The following is a 20,207-nucleotide window of genomic DNA, read 5'->3' as shown; positions in this document are numbered from 1 at the left end:
TGGGCCTCCTTTTTATTATCTACGTCTCAAGACGGGTTTTCGTCATTTCAGACAAGTAAAGTACAACGGACCTGTCAATGGCGCCGGTAGAGCACCGAGAATGCACCTAGGGTTGACCTGAAAGTACAGAGATCCCAACGAGAACAATGATAAACAGGTGTGATTGTTCGCACTCTATATGCATATGGTTTACGCCGCTTTCTGCCTACAACTGTTTAATCATATTACCATCACGTGTGGGTTTGTTTGAATGGGAAATAACAAGTGACAAAAACATGTTCATAAACTATCGATCTTGATGTGAACCCATTATCATTCCTTGCACTTGGTAGGCTAACGCCATGGAAACAAATACGTATGCTGGTGGCAGTAAGTTCGCGTGAGTCTTGTCCACAACAGCTGTCCCGGGTAATTTCATGAAGCAGTGCCCCTCTTAGCTGAGAACTGTTAAAGATTGTTTCAATTCAAAGTATGTCAGTTATTATTTGTAGTCCTAGTGTTTTATGTAATTGACTTTTCGTGCCTTAAATGTATATGGCATCATAATTACCTACAGGGATGGGATAGAACGTGATGTAGCGTGTTTTATGAATGCAAGAGATTTAGAGAGGCAATTGCAACCGGCTTAATAAACCTTGTTACTAGTCAGGGAAAGACAGCGATTCGCATTCCGCTATGCATGTCAATTTAGATTTGGAAAGGAAGCTACTTGTAAGATGGAAGCCGACGTCTGCATGGCAGTAAGCAAGATCACCATGGAGATTTCTGTAATGACGGCAGTATACTGCAGTTATAGCTAGGAGGTCCACGATGCCAGCATTTCTGTATGGTCCATGCGTATTGATTTTGTTAGAAGATATTTGGATCCGAGGTAGGGCAGCCGCGCGGCACAGCAAACTGTCATCAATTGTTTCTCAGCCAGACAATACAACTTGTTATTGTCGAGAAGCATAAACTTAATTGTCCGAGTATGATAATACACGGCAAAATGGTGCAGCAACCCAACCCCCCTACAATCCTCGGTCTTCTTTAGGGCCACTTCTGGGCATGTCTTACGCTCTGTAGGCATTGAAGCTAGATCACAATGCAAATTCCTATTATCGATCTCTGCCCCGCTGGATCAGCCTGTTGCTATCTACCCTCTGCATCCTCCAGCGTCCCGACAACCTCGCACCATCGTCTGCTGAGTCTCGTCTGAGGTAGAAGCTGTCTCAGATGGTGAAGTAGCTTGCATCATGTCGTGGACGTGGTCACCAGTCTTCGGACGGTTACTGGGTTTCAGGCGACCTGGCACTCCGTCAATCCTGCGTGAGACTGTCACATCAGCCGAGTGTCACCGCCCGTGATTGATTCCACAGTTATTTAGGCAATTATCTTGAGGAAGACGATGACAATACTGTAGAGGTTGTGCGGACAAGGCAACCAACAGGAGCCCATTGTCGTCTGTTCCTGCTGACATGAACGAGTGCTATTTTATGGACTCGACTACTCATTTAGACGTTCACGGGAAGCGATTTCCGTCTGGGAGTGTTTGCCAACAAACAGTGCGCCATGAGTCTCAGGCGGAAGAAAGATGGTCACGTGACTGCCGCCAGCCAGTCAGTGACCTTGAACTTTGCACTTGGGACGTCCAGACCACGACGTCACAATGTCTGACTGAAAAGAGATGACGTTCAATTATTCCTACTGACGCTATGCATGGCTTCAGTTGTTGCCAAGACGACATATTTGCAGATGAATTCCAGCCCGAGAAGGTAAGACCTCAAATTATTTCAGAAAAAATAAATTGGGCCATTTATTAGCATTTGGGTGGATGTTTCGGTGAGAATTAGCCGTTATGACCATAACGTTTATATCGCTCACAGTTATCAATGTCACCATTGATATCATTGTATTATTCCTTCTTGTCATATGTCAGGCTAGTGAGTGAGTGAGTGAGTGAGTGAGTTGGGTTTTACGCAGCTTTGAGATATATCAGAGAATATCTTAATAAATTTTATTTTCAAAGATCCGAGGATCCAAGAGGATTCTTTCAAATGACTATATTCTCGATGTATCGTTTAATACGATGTAACATTAATATTTCCGTAGAAATGTTTATCACCGCTATTATCGACACTCCGTCATTTTCGAACAACGGATAAGTCGATCTGTTATCGAGATTAAACGAGGTATTACTGTATGACTAACATTGACTATCGCATTCTGCAAATTCGCTGTTTCAACGCGATCCTTTTCCATTTTTAGAATTAGCTGTACATATAAACTTAAATAAAAACTTTTTTTCAAACAAAAACCTGGTGACCTGTTTTGCTACTATGTCATTGCATTATGTGAACTTACATTAATGTTGAGTCGCATTTTAGGCCAGGGATCGGCAGTCATATTAATTTGGAGACGCATTAATTTCAAGATTTACAGTAATCAATTTACAGTCCCAATAAAGTTAAACTAGGTGTTGTGTTAAGTATTTATTCTCTATAGTGGTGCATTACACAGGCCATTGGACAACTTTGAAGTAATTATTTCTCTTGTTGATTCGGACCTCGCACAGAGACGTAATATCGTTTCATTGTGTACTTGTTACTTTGCATTTGTCGCTGTAGAGAAAACCTATATGTTACATACATTTGACAATAAAGGTGCATCGCCTGATAAACTACCATTGATTAGAGGCGTGGATATCGGGATGTTGTTTTTGGCACGTTTCCACCGATAACATGTATTTCTAGCTATCTGGCTAGCCAATTGTTTGATTGCTTTGATTGTTTACGGAGCTACACCTAGCCGTATGACATCATATGTCGTATAATCCATAACGTCATATTTGTTTTTATTTGACGTCAAAGGAACAGAAGGCGTGATTAGATGATGTATATTTCTGTATATGTCAGATTGAGCGAGTGAGTTGGGTTTAAAGCCGCTTTTAACAATATTCCAGTTTATCGCGGCGCGTCAGCTTAATGTGGGTGGAAAGCCCGAAGTGATGCAGGTCTCAGACGTTTACCACTTCGGTGAAACCCACGAGCACGGGTATGGTGCTGACAAACCTAGAAACATAATCGGGATTCGAACCCACAATCATAGGTTTCTGGCGTGCCCAAGGGACGCAACTCTGCACAGCGAATCGTGGCGCCGTCGACGACAGGGCCATCTGTGGCCCCGTATATGTCAGATATATTAATTCAAATACTACTCAGAGAGAAGGAATAGATAACTGATCAGTTATTCATAACCACAGTTTACCCCTTCACTGTAAATTAAGGGGCGGTCGGGTAGCCTAGTGGTTAACGCGTTCGCTCCTCACACCGAAAACCCGGGTTCGATTCCTGACATGGGTACAATGTGTGAAGCCAATCTCTGGTGTCCCCCGCCGTGATATTGCTGGAATATTGCTAAAAGCGGCGTAAAATCATACTCACTCACTCAATGTTAATTAACGTCACACGCTGACCTCCAGGCCCACAGGGTGGCACGGGTGGCCCAGTCTTCTTGGGCGACGCGGATCGATGTGCAGAGTTGCGTCGCTTATGAGTGACAGAAGGCTATGATCATGGGTTCGAAGCCCACAGTAGCCGTCTTAAAGGTGGGATATTGCTGCATGCGGGGTTAAATATACTTACATTTACATTTATTAATAAATTCAGCTTTGTTCACAACCAGCCTCACCCACTGACAAGCGATAATGAGCGCGTCTCGACAGTCATTTCTCTGTGTGTGTACATATGCGTATATCTCACACACACACACACACACACACACACACACACACACACACACACACACACACACACACACACACACACACACACACGCCCCCCCCCCCCCCTCACACACACGCACGCACGCACGCACGCACGCACGCACGCACACACCTCCCCGATCCTTCTCAAGAACCCACCCACACCAAGAACGTTCTGTCGCTGATAGTTTATGCGCTGCGTTAATTAAGCTTATTATGTGTGGATTTAATTGTCGATCTAGTTTGAATCTTCTTTAAGCAATAGCTATTGTGAGTAACCCTTCACGGCATTAAATTGTATATAGACGTATTGTAAATGATTTCCCGTTTCAAACGTAGACAAATTAACAAGAACTAATACTGATGTGCATTTAAACATTTAAATGTTACAATATTTGACAATTATAGATAAAAAGACCACAAGGGCCATTAACGGATACATGATACACAGTGACACTGCGATAATTGCTGTTAATTTTACCTTCCAATTACTATAAGATTACTCGTGGCCCATCAAACGCAATTCCACCGAATATTCGCCACAAAAAAAACTAGTTAACACCTCATTAGTATATATAGTGGAATTCCAATGATCGAGTGACCTATATTTTTCTACACGAACAGACACAGAATAAATGTCTTATTATTCTAAATCCGCTATATTCTCCCAGCGCCGAAAATAACATCTGATAATGACTTGGGCTTTTAGCGACTGTTAATGGTCAGATTGGGCTGCGATATTCAGATGCCAGCCACTGACTGCAGCACAAGAACTTGGTGAAACGGAGACATATAAATGGCGATATTTGTAGTTTGGTCATGAGATATATTAACTGTTAAGGCGACAGATGATGACGTCAGCGGAATATGAAGCTATGTAGCACTATGAGTTATTCTTATATAGCCGTGGTATTATAAACTAGGTTTAACCTGTAGCCGTGCAGGCTGTAGGTGTGGGTTTCAGTGGGTCAGCACGATCTTGTGATTTGGAACATATTCAATCTTTGCTCAAGCGTTTAAATTGATCATATTTGTCATGATGTGAATGTATGGTTTTACAGACTGATTAATCTTCTGTGCACATCTCCAACCAATAGCCAAAACATAATCAGGACAGCGTGGTTCCGTTTTAGTGTGTTTTGGGGTTAAACTGAAAGAAACGCCTCCACGAATCTTTCCCTATGGTACATCTCGAATGAAAATGGCCAAATGTTTTATCATAGTGAGTTACTTGGGTTTAACCCCGCTTTTTTAACATTATTCCAGTTATATCACGGCGTGTCAGCTTAATGTGTGGAGGACGCCTAAGTGATGCAGGTCTCTGACGTTTACCACTTCGGTGAAACCCACGAGCACGGGTATTGTGCTGACAAACCTAGAAACATAATTGGGGCGAACCGGGATTCGAACCCACAATCATAGGTTTCTGGCGTGCCCGAAAGACGCAAGGGGTGAATCGTGGCGCCGTAGACGACTGGGCCCCGTGCTCCCTCAACACGACTTAAGGAGTTTTAATATGAATGTTTTTAGAACAAACATAATAAAACATTACTTATTTATTATTAAATCTTCAAAGAATCGAGTAAGTTTTGAGATATGATATTAATAGATTCCTAATAAAATAAAACAAAAACATGATATTATTGTTATGTACAGATTAAATTAAAAAATGCAGCAAAGAGTGTTGGGGTGATCCTGGCACAGTCAGGCTTGTTAGGCTCATCATCAGATCAGGGCCCTTGCCCCCTCTACACGCAGCCCAGACAGCGAATGGGACTTCTCTCAGGAAGCGGTGCCCAGTCAAACCCACCCAGAGCTTCTCGGAGAATGTGAATACTCCCCAAGTCTGCAGCCTTCTGCATTACCCAGATTGTCAGAAGGGCTGTATTCCTGATAGCAAACCCGGGTACTCTCCCATTCGAAACGCCGCTTTTAACAGTATTCCAGTTATACCGCGGCGTGTCAGCGTAATGTGGGAAGAAAGCCCGGATTGAAGCAGGTCTCAGACGTTTACCACTTCGGTGAAACCCACGAGCACGGGTATGTTGCTGACAAACCTAAAAAAACATAATCGGGTGAACCGGGATTCGAACCCATAATCATAGGTTTCTGGCGTGCCCAAGGGATGCATGCAAGGGATGAATCGCGGCGCATTTGACGACTCCCCCCCTCCCCCTTCCTTTCACCCCCTTCGCCCCCAACCCCCGTGCCCCCCGGCAGAAAGCGAACGTTGACTATTGATATTATCCCTTTTGTCATGCAGTCTTATTGAAAGTGTTTTGTTATTTTTGCATATATCTAAATACAAAATATTTAGCCGCCTAAATGAGACGGTTTCACTGGTCTCTTTTATTTCCAGTTCAGGGCCAACTTGCACAAAGCGATCTTAGCGCTAAGATGATCGCAATTCCCATACTTTGACATAAGCTTTCAATAGTCGTAGCACTAAGATCGCTTTGTGCATGTGGGCCCTGGTGCTTAAATGAGAAGAAGGGATCAGGATACTTCATTGTGACCTAACATGCTTCATTTGTATCTACTCTCGCACCGCAGTTGGTGGTAGTCCTGATGATAGTGGTAGACATATATATCCATTATTTAGATCATGTCATGACGAATGAACGTAAATATTCACCCTGGGAATTCCGGGTCGGGATATGAGACCCAGCGACCCACGCTTGTCGGAAGAGGAGACTCAATAGTATCGGGTGGTTAGTGACTTGGTCGATGCATGTCATCGTATCCCAATTGCGTGGATCGATGCTCATGATGTCAATCACTGGATTGTCTGGTCCAGACTCGATTATTTACTGACCCCGCCATATAGCTGAAATATTGTGTGGCATTAAACAACAGACGAGTTAATGTTCTATTACATACAAATTCAGGTTTTATGTTGAAGGTAAGGTACCTGTTGTATCACACACATAGTGCCGGTTTCACAAAGCGTGTGTTTGTTTGTTGTTTAACGCCACACTCAGCAATATTCCAGACATATGACGGCGGTCGGTAAATAATCGAGTCTGGACCAGACAATCCAGTGATTGACATCATAAGCATCGATCCACGCAATTTGGATAAGATGACATGCATCAACCAAGTCTGACCACCCGATCCCGTTAGTCGCCTTTTACGGCAAGCATGGGTTGCTGAAGACCTATTCTACCCCGGATCTTCACTGGTCACAAAGCATGTGTACTTTTATGTAGACTGTAGACTGTAGATCTCTAGACTTTCCTCTTTGTCATCTTTATTAAGTGCGTGTTGTGCTTCGTTCAGTTATATACTAAAAAAAACTGTAAATAATTTAACCTAGGCCAGTGGCTACGATTCACATCAGACGTACGATATACCTGACACCAAAATCCCATTTAGTCAGCTGTCAGACGCATAGCATTTCCAATAATCAACAGTGTTATGTCATTACACTGCATAATATAAGTTTTATACCTTAACAAGTAATTACAGAAAAAAAGTGTTATAACTTTGCTGTGTATTATTTATTAAAACAGCGGCTAATATTCTAACACAGTGACACCGGGGGTGTAATGTTTTGTAGGTGAGGTGAAATGGGGTTAAATGTCGCGTTAAAATTAATTGCATTTATATAACGAAGTACATGCACATACGGATATACCATGCCGCAGTTAAACATGGAGGCCTCACTCCGACACAGACTCCGAGCTGACCAGACCTTGTTTTATATTCTTAATGCCAAGAGCCATACAGGGTAACCATAGGTACATGATTTCAACGTATTTTGGTATGACGTGGCCAGGAGGTCAAAACCCAGACCTTCCCGATGCTGTATTCTCTAAACCACGGAGGAGTGTGTAGGGAATCTTCATATGTATAATGTAGAATGAGGTGGTATTTAACGAGCATCGATCTCTCAATCTAAAGTAACATTCTTTTTGAAGACTAATACGTTTTGACAGCATGAACATACTTAAAATCATATTTGTGTTGAGACGAACATGTTTCTCTACTTGAGTGAACATGCCTTGGTTAAATCATATTATGTTCTGATTGAAACCGTGGAACAGCGTCGGTTCAAAGAATATCAATATATTTAAACAACATATTATGTATTTTTACTACATTTAATATTAGTTTGGACGCAATGCGGCTGGATAATTACATATCAAGCACTAAAGAAATAATTATATTATTAAGTCAGTTATTTTGAAATAGTTATCTGATATTATTCTTCCAAATATGATTTATGAATAACCTTATTCTTATTGGACTCACCGTACTATCACGGAACAGGCGATAAAATTTGTTCCTTATCCTTTTATTGAGACCTGGTAGGAATAGTAAGTCAACTTGAAAAAAATGATTTGTATAATCATATATTGAACAACCAACAGCCATTATTTCTTTTCATCTTTCTATTAGGAATTTATGAAATTCAATTATTAAGAACAAAACAACATGATATTTCCTGTAACCCATTTCAAGCAATATAGCCAATGCCAGAGCATGCTTATTCGGGTCAGAGACAACACTTCCGAGTTACAGCCGAGCTGGTGATATTCAAGCCATTGCACCTTTCACCTTTTCAAGAGAAAGGCTAGCCATTACGAAAACATTTCCTTGGTGAGGTTTCTGCCGGTCAATCGTGACCTTTCGACCGTCTGCAGACACGCCGACCAACACAGACGCAGCTCAGAAAGGACACCAATGCCAGACGTGACGAAATAAATGGACACCTCAGAGTATCTTGTCAAAAGGCTGAGGCTGTGCGTCTAGATACAAGCAGCCAATGTGTTATTTCAAGGGACATTGGCAGCGTGGAACAGTCATGGCGATATCATGTAGTTGCATTTCCGGGATGGAAGAGCAAGCATTCTAACTGAAGCCTTTTGAATGATGATATACTTTCATTGTATTTCGAGAACGGAGCTTCCTTTTGGCCACTTTGGACTAAAAATAGCCAGTGTTGAGATGAGAAACGATTGATGAAAGGTAATACCGAAAGGGCTCCATTTCCAGGAAGGTAAAAATAACTTTAATCGAACCCCGAATGTTGTGACGTCTCTGAGATACTTTGGTGTATCAGAAACTAAACATATTATGCAAACAATCGATGCTATACTACAGTATTCAGACTTCTGTATGACGACCATAAAGCTATATACAAATAACACTTTACAAGTATGGTAGTGGCATTGATACGTAAACAAGCATACAGAATGGCAAATATATTTTTCCATTTACGTATATTTATATTAGAGATACATGTCTGGTATCTAAAAGCAGTAGAAACACGTAAACATTGTATTACAGTCGATTAACGTCAATGTCTGAACGCAGCCTGGCATTATGTAATTTGTTTCAACCCATAATCAGTATCTCCTCCTGCGTGGCATCTCCTCCTGCATAGCATCTCCTCCTGCATAGCATCTCATCCTACATAGCATCTCCTCCTGCATGGCATCTCCTCCTGCATGGCATCTCCTCCTGCATAGCATCTCCTCTCGCATAGCTTCCCATCCTGCATAGCATCTCATCCTGCATAGCATCTCCTCCTGCATGGCATCTCCTCCTGCATGGCATCTCCTCCTGCATAGCATCCCATCCTGCATAGCATCTCCTCCTACATAGCATCTCCTCCTGCATGGCATCTCCTCCTGCATAGCATCTCCTCCTGCATAGCATCCCATCCTGCATAGCATCTCCTCCTACATAGCATCTCCTCCTGCATGGCATCTCCTCCTGCATAACATCTCCTCTCGCATAGCATCCCATCCTGCATAGCATCTCATCCTGCATAGCATCTCATCCTGCATATACTGGACAGTATGCATGCAAACTGAGCAATGTACAAAAATATAAATAATGCATTTATACTGGACATTATACTCCAATGTTGAGATCATACAGGTATGCCATATATACGTAGACATTATACGTCAATACTGGACAATATGTACTGTTAAAAATATTAGAGAAATATTGGCTAATAACAGAAATATGTATCGGGGTATCGAGTGATGGTAATATTGAGGCGGTGTATCGTAAACAACCAAGTAATACGACAGCGGTGTGTTGTAAAAACAATGTTTTGAGATGACTTGATCAATAATGGGTCATGCCCCTACGAATGGTCAAACATTCGTTTATATGCCGTGACATGGTCAGAATCATTCTCCCAATGAACGTTTGAGTCTTGTCCACACCTCTTGCATCGACAGGCCCAGTTCGGATAACGTGAGCGGCCTTTGACGTCGGGGTACACGTCTCCCGAACATGTCCCTGACGTGCTCGATGATGGAAAGGTCATAAGTCATGGCTGGCCAATGCATGCCGTTCATGTTTTGCTGCAGGAAGTAGTCACGTGCACGGTGGGCACGAGCGTTATGGCCTTGAACGATAAAACGTGGACCAGCATGGTGTCAGTATGTTGTCTCGGTCCCATTTACGTTTCCATGGACAATATGCAGTTGTGTTCTGGCAGTCACAGTGACCCCACCCCATACTATTGCAGACCCATCACCAAATCATGTTGCCTTACGTGGACGCCTCCCGACACGTCCACGCCTATCCAGAAAGTCCAGAGTGAGTCTGGACTCATCTGGAAACATTACACGAGACCATCAACGATTCCCGAGTTTCTGTGCTCCAAACACCATTGGCGTCTGGCTAAAATGTGTCGACTTGTTAACGGTGGTACAACACTTGGTAGCCGAGCATGTAGATTAGCTGCATGAAGAGATTTCTATTCGTCTCGTCAGTAACTTGAACTCCGATGGCTTGGTACAAGTGAACAGCGATTTGATTGGAACTTTTGGGTCGATTTCTTAAAGCTTGGGTTCTGATTATTCGTTCATTGACTTGTGTTTGTGACCAAGGGCGTCCTAGAGGCTGATCATTAACATTTTCTGTCTGTGGAAATCTGTTCCAAGGTCTGCAAATCACAGACTGAGACATATTGAACATATTGGCAACCTCTCGCAGAGTTCTACAAGTCCGAAGCATGGCAATAGCCCCTGTGGGTTCATCACATTGTAGACGACGCATTCCCAATCTGATACAAATACTGCATTTAAAAGAGCTGATGTGTTACCAAGGATAATGAAAATCAACGATCAGCGAAGTGTCAAATATCAACAATGACCGCCAACCCACATGGTCTACGTGCAATGTTTGGGTGTTAGGGTTTGGTTCTGTACCTGTCCGATCTCTGGCAGACATTTTTCAAAGCTTATCTTCCTTCTGACGACAGATCGTAACATCTATATTTCATGCCCCCTACTTTTGAGGGAATATATGAAGACTGGACATATACTTGGATATAGTAGAACCCACAGCTTGTCTGCCAGGAGCCAGATCAGCCCTGACGGTTATAACAAACCAGAGCATTCTCTTTGTGAGGTGATTAATGGGTCTAGTTTTTAAGATCAGTCTGTTCCTTTGGTACAGATTTGGAGACCACTGTACGTTGAGATGAGGACTGAACACGTTTCTATGTGTTTTAGCTTTGAAACGATTTTATCTTTTCGCTTGAAAAACACCTCTTAAAGCTTCCTCTAAGGTTATTGCTAAATCGGAATAAGATATTGCTAGATTTATGGAACAAACAACCCTGCGTTGAATGGCTACTAAGGAATTGCTCGGTTTAACGGGTGTGTATGTTTACCGGGAGATGACTGTACGAGTACAAATTCAATTAGTGACATGATATACGTCCTTTGTAGTTTTAAATTATTATTCATAATGTAAGTTGGGTGCGGTTGCGGTTCTTACTTTTTTCGTGTACCATTAAATGTGGGTTCGTACATATTTGGAACGTGTCTCAGTCTAGGTTCTTGGGTGGACTCCGATCCGTCAGTTTCCACAGTGACATGTTCTCTGATTAGTTTCAATGAAATTTAAGAGAATACATATTTCGAATGTCGAAAATTTAAAATTATTAATTCTTTATACGTTTTCAATTGAGTGATGGTTCTCTATAATTATGAAGAATTGATCTTAGTAACATTCTCCGGATGGTGAGCACAAGCCATTGATCCCCTACGGTGACAACAAACTAACTCAGTTCACAGATTTGATATCGTTTTCAAGACATGTTTTACTATTAAATTGTGAATTAATTTTATTACCCCTACTATGACCCCACAAACCACTAATGAGGGTAAGCTTGTACCTTGGTTTGAAAGGCACCGTTACTTCATTTAGTGAGTGAGTGAGTTGGGTATAACGCCGTTTTATACAGTGTTTATATTACGCCATGGAGACCTGATGGTGAAAATACAAGCGACAAAACTCTTTCTAAAATCAAACATAACCTTCAAAATAAAGTGAGTGAGTGAGTGAGTTAGGTTTAACGCCGCTTTTAACAGTATTCCAGTTATATCACGGCGTGTCAGCTTAATGTGGGAGGTAAGCCTGAAGTGATGCAGGTCTCAGACGTTTACCACTTCTGTGAAACCCCCGAGCACGGGTATGGTGCTGACAAAGCTAGAAACGATCTTAAAAACATTCGTAGAATGAGCATGCTTGGTTGAACCTCAAACTATGTGACATGGAGACACCAAATTTAGTGACAAAAGTCATTCCAAAGTCATAAGAGGAAGTCCGAAGTGATGAGGTGAAAGACGATTACCATGGGATATGGTGCTGACAAACATAGAATCAGAGTCATAATGAGACGAACACAAGACTTTCCAGTACATCAGGTTATTGTCTGCATAGTTCCCCCGAGGGCCCGCTCTCCATTGTCGTACAGCACGCTACAACCGTACAGTCCAACTAGCGCGCGTCTCTCACCATCAACTTCTTCATTCCTTAACATTGAAACGTAATCCCGTGTTCCGGGTCTGACAGCGGTTACAGCGGCTGCCCAGAGAGCGGAATATCGGTAGTTCCAATCACGGCAACGTCATACCAAAAGACGTTAAAAGATGTTTTTTGTTACGCTGCTAGGAGCTTGGCATTAAGGTGTGTGAGTGAGTTGGGTTTAACGCCGCTTTTAACAGTATTCCAGTTATATCTCGGCGTGTCAGCTTAATGTTGGAGGAAAGCGCGAAGTGATGCAGGTCTCAGACGTTTACCACTTCGGTGAAACCCACGAGCACGGGTATGGTGCTGACAAAGCTAGAACCACAATCGGGGCGGACCGGGATTCGAACCCACAATCATAAGTTTCTGGCGTGCCCAAGGGACGCAGCTCTGCACAGCGAATCGCGGCGCCTTAGACGACTGAGCAACCCGTGCCTCCTTGGTATTAAGGGGATGAAAGAATGACTGGTCAGTTCAGGGTAGTATACTGTGTCTTAGTGGGGTATCCGTGTTAAATTGGGGTATGCTATCAGTGGGCAAGCACTATTAAAACAGCATTAGTCCGGACTAAGACAAGCACCCACACACTCACGCGTTTGCACATTGCTAACTACATATGAGCAATAGTCTTAAACTTCGTTTCACCTCGTCTCACGCCACACCACCAATTCTGGACCTAATAATGAATTCAATCGCTAATAAATCATGTATTGTCACTTTGAATAAATAAGGACAAATTTGATATTGACACTCACAATAAATACTTTTACCTTTAAAAGTCACAACATTAAAACTCCACTGAAAACATTTTGACAAATTGTCTGTGAAAAAATCGTGATTTTTGTAAGATTTGTATTCACGTCATTGATCAACTCTAAAGATATCGCACAGTTCAGTTGTCAAGTAAACTTAACAGTCTAGCTTTAAAACTGGCAATGAATCGAATTTTGTCTAACTTCCATTTCGCAACAGGTCAGGAAGACTATCGATCCGGCTCCGCAGTAACAAGCATGGCTTCTGCATGGTATTTATACATAACAGTCCCTAACCTTACCAGCCCGTGTCTGGGGGGAAGTGACGCTATTTTTACCATAAGTATTTCCTAGTCTACATATCTAATGAGCACGGCTTGTAAGGTTTTTAATTTGACGATCTCTGCGAGAGAAACGTTAATCAAAGAACGATACGAGTAAATGTCCTATATCTTTAACTGAAGCTTGGAAGCTGAGTATCGTAGACAGACAATTTAATTTTTAATTGTTATATTACGTCGTATTACATTATGTCGTTTTGGTCAAGTAAGTGTTCGATATTTACAGATTAGGATAGTTCGATGACCTCTTTAGACGTTCTTGTAACGATCGGAACGCTGCAGGTTTCACAAGTTGTCATACGCCTTTCATCTGAAGGGAACACGATCAATTTTCTGTGGCAAAGACATTCGTATGAGAACAAGCTCCTGCAATAGTTGTATTATTTTCGACTTGTCTTGTACCTCTCACAACACTCGTCCCATTGGGGACCGCCTCCGTGGTCTAGTGGTAGAGCGTCCGCCCGGAGAGCGGAAGGTCCGGGGTCCGATCCCCGGCCGCGTCATACCAAAAGACGTTAAAAGATGGTACTTGTACCCTGTCTGGCGCTCGGCATTAAGGGGCTAAAACAAGGACTGGTCGGCTCGGAGTTAGTATGCTGTGTCTGAGTGGGGTATTCATGTTAAACTGCGGCATGGTATCTCAGTGTGCTAGCACTATAAATCGGCATCACTCTGGACTAGTACAAGCAGCCACACACACATACAGGTGCATGCACGTCGCTATATACGTGCAATTATCTTGGACGCTACGTTAAACCCCATTTCACCATCACGTCCCATTGGGAACAGCTACCGTATTGTTTCCAATGACTTCCGTGTCGTAAGAAGCGTCTTTAATCCGGATCAGGTGTTCTCCGTGGCCGACACGTGCAGCGCCGAGATTTAGGACCATCTGGCTAAACGTCTTTCTTCTTCCACCAAGCTTGAGCTGGTTATTATTCCTCCCTGGGTGTCCTTGGTCTGCTTCAAAGCTGATTACACAACAGTCATATAATTCATGCCCTTCGGCTCCCTATTAGCATATATTAACAGTGGTGTGACTCGTATACCTACATGGGCTTTATTCGGGAAACCGCTAGTCAGGAAATCCCGTTTTCCGGACTGGTGTTACTTCCCATCAGCGCTGAACCAGACATTTGTTTATCAGGGCTGTTGAGAATGTCACCGTACAAGTTTAAAGAGTATTTTGGGGCATGTTACTCAGGATGCTTTTGAACATGTTTTTAAGATCGATGTAGAACAGGACTAGTTTGCCCTTCTCGCGAACTCCGTGTCATCACTGATTTTCATTGATCCATTCATATAATTTTCATCACTATTTTGCCTTTTCTCTGGCGCTGACGTTTTGTAAGGTACTGACAATGTTAACCAGTGAATAAGTAGAGCATATTGTGAACAACCTGAAAACATCTGACAATGTGTAACCATTGACTAAGGAGAGCATGTTTATTGAACCACCTGAAACGTCTGACAATGTTTAATCATTGACTAACTCCGGCCTCAATAAACAAATTGAAAACTTCTGACAATGTGTAACCATTGACTACGGAGAGCATATTTATTGAAACACCTGAAACTTCTGACAATGTTTAAACATTGACTAACTTCGGCCTCATTAAACAAATTGATAACCTCTGACAATGTGTAACCATTGACTAGGGAGAGCATATTAATTGAACAACCTGAAACTTCTGAAAATGTTTAATTATTGACTAACTCCGACCTCATTAAACGAATCGAAAACTTCTGACAATGTGTAACCATTGACTACGGAGAGCATATTCATTGAACAACCTGAAACTTCTGCCAATGTTTAATCATTGGCCTAGTACGGACTCATTAACAAACTGAAAATTTCTGACAATGTAGAACTTAGTAGCGTAGTTAATGAATAATTTTAAAACTGCTGACTCAACATTACGCTACATTCACAAATTCGTTGATTTGAAATACACCCTTCCCCTCCAATTTAACCATTCGAACCCTTAGTTTCAAACAATGGCGTTAAAGGGGTACCCGCGGGGAAAGCCACACAGGGCATTCCCTATTCAATCCCAAACATCACCCAAGAACAGCTGCCTTTATTTCAAGTAAGATGTTGCCGTGCAGTATGTAAATAAGTAAGCCGTATTCCAGATGCCCAGAGGTCATTTACAGAACGCTATTACATTCCTTAATCAGTGAATTCTAACCACGCTTCTGTTGAGCCAGCACGGTCTAGCGTTCTAGTAATTGGTTAGCAGTAAGCGGTCATACAATACGACAAGTGCACTCAGCTGAGATTTTTTATTCTTAAAGAACTAACGAGAAAAGACTGCAGGGAACGTTGTGTGAATACCAAACGGGGGTGCTATTGTGTTGTTGAACGTCACGCTGGCAGGCAACTGGGATGGAAATACTGATGCTGGGGATGTCAGAAGCTGTGATGATCGTGGACAACGTGTGGGATATGGCCTGTGTCAGAGGGTCGTTGTTCATATCTTCCCACTCTGAAACCTAATCACGCCCTTGCACCGTTATACAACCGTCATGGGATTTCAGAACTGTCGAATGGTGTTTAGTCTTTTGGACACCTAGAATTTCCTCGCATGCTTATATATATTGGGAATATAATTCGAGTATTTTGAGTGGCATGTATGAAATTAACACCGTCAGTCAGTCGCTGTGCTGAGTTTAGTATGGGATACATGGATTCATAAATATTCCTTTGAAGCTTACATCAACTTTGTTATCCTTAATGAATTCAAATGATACATAAACAATACTTGATGCCAAATTATTTTGGCATGTGAAATACGTCGAAACCACGATTTTCATACAAAGTGTCTGCATAACGGTTGTCCATATTAAAAGATTAACAATGTTAAATTGTGATAGAGCATCACAGGTGCCCATCACATTGGGGTAAACAACACTTTAATATAAGGTTTCCTATAACATTACGAATTTCTCTTCTATCTATAGGTTAAGAATAGTTGAAAAACACGTTGCGTTTCTTTTGCGTTTCAGTATATATGATCGCCAACACCCTGACAGTTTCAAATTCATCACCATCATGCACAGTTCCATATACTAATAGCCTTAGTTAAAAGAAAATAGTACATTACAGTAAACCTAAAATGATTCGCGTCCTAGCTTCTAAATCCATTTCACCCTCGTGTAAGTCTCTTGGACCGAAGGATACAATGGCCGTTAAAATTGAAAGTGCCATCGTCATGCAGTAACTGCCATTAGTTACGATGATTGCCCCGGATAATGTGTTTTGAGTACCAGTGATTTGGAAAATATTGATTGACAAAAACTGACCAATATATCACCATTAGTTAAATGCTTTATATCACGTATGTATTATTAATAAGCTGGCTTTGTGACTGTTGCGACTCTCTACACCGGTGATGGAGATACTTGTTCGTCGCGAACCCTCCAGGGGCGCGCGGGACGCTGTAGATGAACACGCCCGGGCTGGGTCTTCGGTTACGGTAAGAGGATTAGCGCTGTGCAGAGTTTGTGCGAAAATAGAGGTATTAGTCATATGTGCACACGCGACTCGGTATCCAATACACAGCCGTCATTGATCGATTCTTACGTTGTCGGGTGGGAACGGCAGGTATTGATTGTGAACAAATACGCCACTTCAGGTAGTTTTATAAATTATGTGATCAGTTTCAGTGGACATAACATTTAATTACATTTGATGTGAAAGCGTTAAAACAACTTCTCACTCAGTTTGTATGAATGATGTGTTACGTTTGGTTAGTTTGTTGTTTAACGCCGCACTCAATAATATTAATTCCAGCTATATGACGGCGGTCTGTAAATAATCGAATCTGGACCAGACAATCCAGTGATTAATATCATGAGCAAAGATCCACAATTGGAATACGGTGACATGTATCAACCAAGTCAGCGAGCCTGACCCCCCGATCCCGTTAGACGCCTCTCACGACAGGCATGGATTGCTGAAGTCCCGGATCTTCTGTGTGGTACTGGTAGTCAAATGGGTAGCGTGTTCAATTATAAAGAATAAGACCAGGTTCGACTTCTGAATTTGTTTTCCTATTTGAGATATATGAACAGTATTATGTTGAAGGGAGTAACGATAAATCGAGGCGAGTATCGTGATGATAGGGTGACGATATAAGTATCTTTGAAGGAGCTGCTTCTACGATATATATCGATGCTGATATCCCAATTGTTACGATAAATTGATGTATTGTCAAATATCGCGATACTCTCAATCTATGCCGTCATACAAAAAACCGCGATTGAGATATATCAACCATGACCATCAACCATCAACCATCAACCAAATGTCTTGTCCGACGTAGGATAGTGAGTGAGTGATTGATTGAAAGTGTACAGTCACATTCGTAGTCCTTACTACGAGTACCACCATCATCATTATCATCACATTCGTCGTCATCTTCCACTCCATTGTCATAATAATACTAATCATGTCATGGCCCCATTCATTATCACATCACCAATATGGGCCTTACCTCTATCATCGTCATCATCAATTATCACCATCGTCATCGTCATCGCCATCGTCGTCGCCATCATCATCATCATCATCACATCATCAATTATCGTCATCGTCATCGTCATCATCACCACCGTGTCGTGGTCATCATCTTCATCGTCTTCACCACCAGTGTCATAAAATGTATCATTGTCATCACTACTGGCATCACAATTATATCAATCAATATCATGTTCGTTGAATCATATACATTGATAAATATCGTCATGAATAATGTACAGAGACCAGCTGAAAACGAAGCAGAAATGTTCAAATTCAGTGGTGAGCATTGATCACGGTATCTCATTTTGCCTACGGACGATTTTATGGCTTTCTTTTAACCATTACAGAGAAATAATGATCATTTCAGAAATATGACTGTGGTGTAAGCCATACACTCGCGTGCTATGAGCACATTTAGTTGGGTTTCCGTAATCGGTTGTCGAATCAGAGCAGCAAGGCAGTCTCAGATGCACCGACTACATAACATTGAAAACGGCAGATTATGGCATGAGAAATGTATGTGGATTGTGGTACATTGGGTTCAGTGCTGTAGTTAACAATATTACAGTTATATATAACGGCATCCAGTGGCGCTGTACCATATCGAGTTAACCATGGGGTCGATGGTTTGAGAACCGATCTGAACCGCGAGGTTGCATCGACACTGGTACGATCCGGACACATCTGGTCGATGCCTCTCTGGTGGTCACTCTGCTAATCACTGGACATAATGACCAGTCAATGTTAAATTCCGGCTCGGTCGCACGATTTACTTAGATCAATTATTGAGAAAACAACTTTTTTTTGATAGTATATCTAATTATGTATTCCTCGATAAGGTAACAGGGTGTTCCAGGGAAATAAGATTTTATCATTGTAGCAAGATCACCGTGAAGATCCGGGCTAGAACTTTGTCTTCAGAAACCCATGCTTGTCGTAAGAGGCGACTAACGGGATCGGGTGGTCAGGCTCGCTGACCCGGTTTGATGCATATGATCGTATCCTAATTGCGTAGATCGATGCTCATGATGTCAATCACAGCATTATCTGGTCCAGACTAAATTGTATGTGATGAAGGAAAGGGAAGTGTACCCGATTCTTTGAAATTCCTTAAGTTAATCTGTTGCCATGACAAAACAGAATATTTATCCTCGTTTTAAACCACTATCCCACGTGACAAACGTAAAGGAGAAATGCGTTCCTTGATCCATGGGGCTGTTCTCTCAAAACGTGGTGACCGTAGATATACATACATATTTACCTTCAAAGATTCAGGACAATGAAACAACAAAATGAAAGCATCCGTCATCTGGAGTTTGCTGAGAAAACAACCTGTGAAATACTGGACTGGGGCCGGGATAAGACGTTTAGGAAAGACGTAGGCATCCATCCCCATGGGCACCAACTGTGCTGATCCACTCATTGCTGACCCGCTTCTATATGCTTATAAACAAGGGAATTTGGCCAAGACGTTTAGCTTAAGATTCAGGTATATCGATGATCTGATACCGTTAAATAATGGTAAAATAGTCAATTACCTTCCGCTGATTTACCCACCTGAACAATGAATAAAAGAGTGATACCGTCTCAACTGTTTCATATTTAGACCTATGCATAAAGATTAAAAAGCGCTCTCCACAAGACTGTATGACAAGAGGGAAGACTTCAACTTTTCAATAGTCAACTCTCCCTTTATGGCGAGCAATATTCCTGCAACTAAAGCCCTCGGTGTCTACATTTCACAACGTTTGAGGTACACTCGAGCATGCTCTTACTACCAGATTGTGAAGAGCGTCAAACAACCCTGGCTGAAAAGTGGTTTGAACACGGATACAATATTCAATGCTTTAGTAAAACATTTTGACAGTGAGTCATAAAAACGTAGTTATGATATAGTCGGAATCGAACGATGGACAGATTCTAGCAGAGCATTCATGTGATTATGAAAGCTTATATTTACAGTGGACGGTTTAGGGAAACTGGAATACGGCCTCAGGGCAATTACCCAGCTCACTCAACACCCACCCTTACCCCACCCACTCAAAAAAACTGCTCCACCA

Source organism: Haliotis cracherodii, unplaced genomic scaffold (assembly GCF_022045235.1).
Source record: "Haliotis cracherodii isolate W230 unplaced genomic scaffold, xgHalCrac1.p SCAF_8, whole genome shotgun sequence".
Taxonomy (NCBI): domain Eukaryota; kingdom Metazoa; phylum Mollusca; class Gastropoda; order Lepetellida; family Haliotidae; genus Haliotis; species Haliotis cracherodii.
This window is presented reverse-complemented; position numbering follows the sequence as displayed.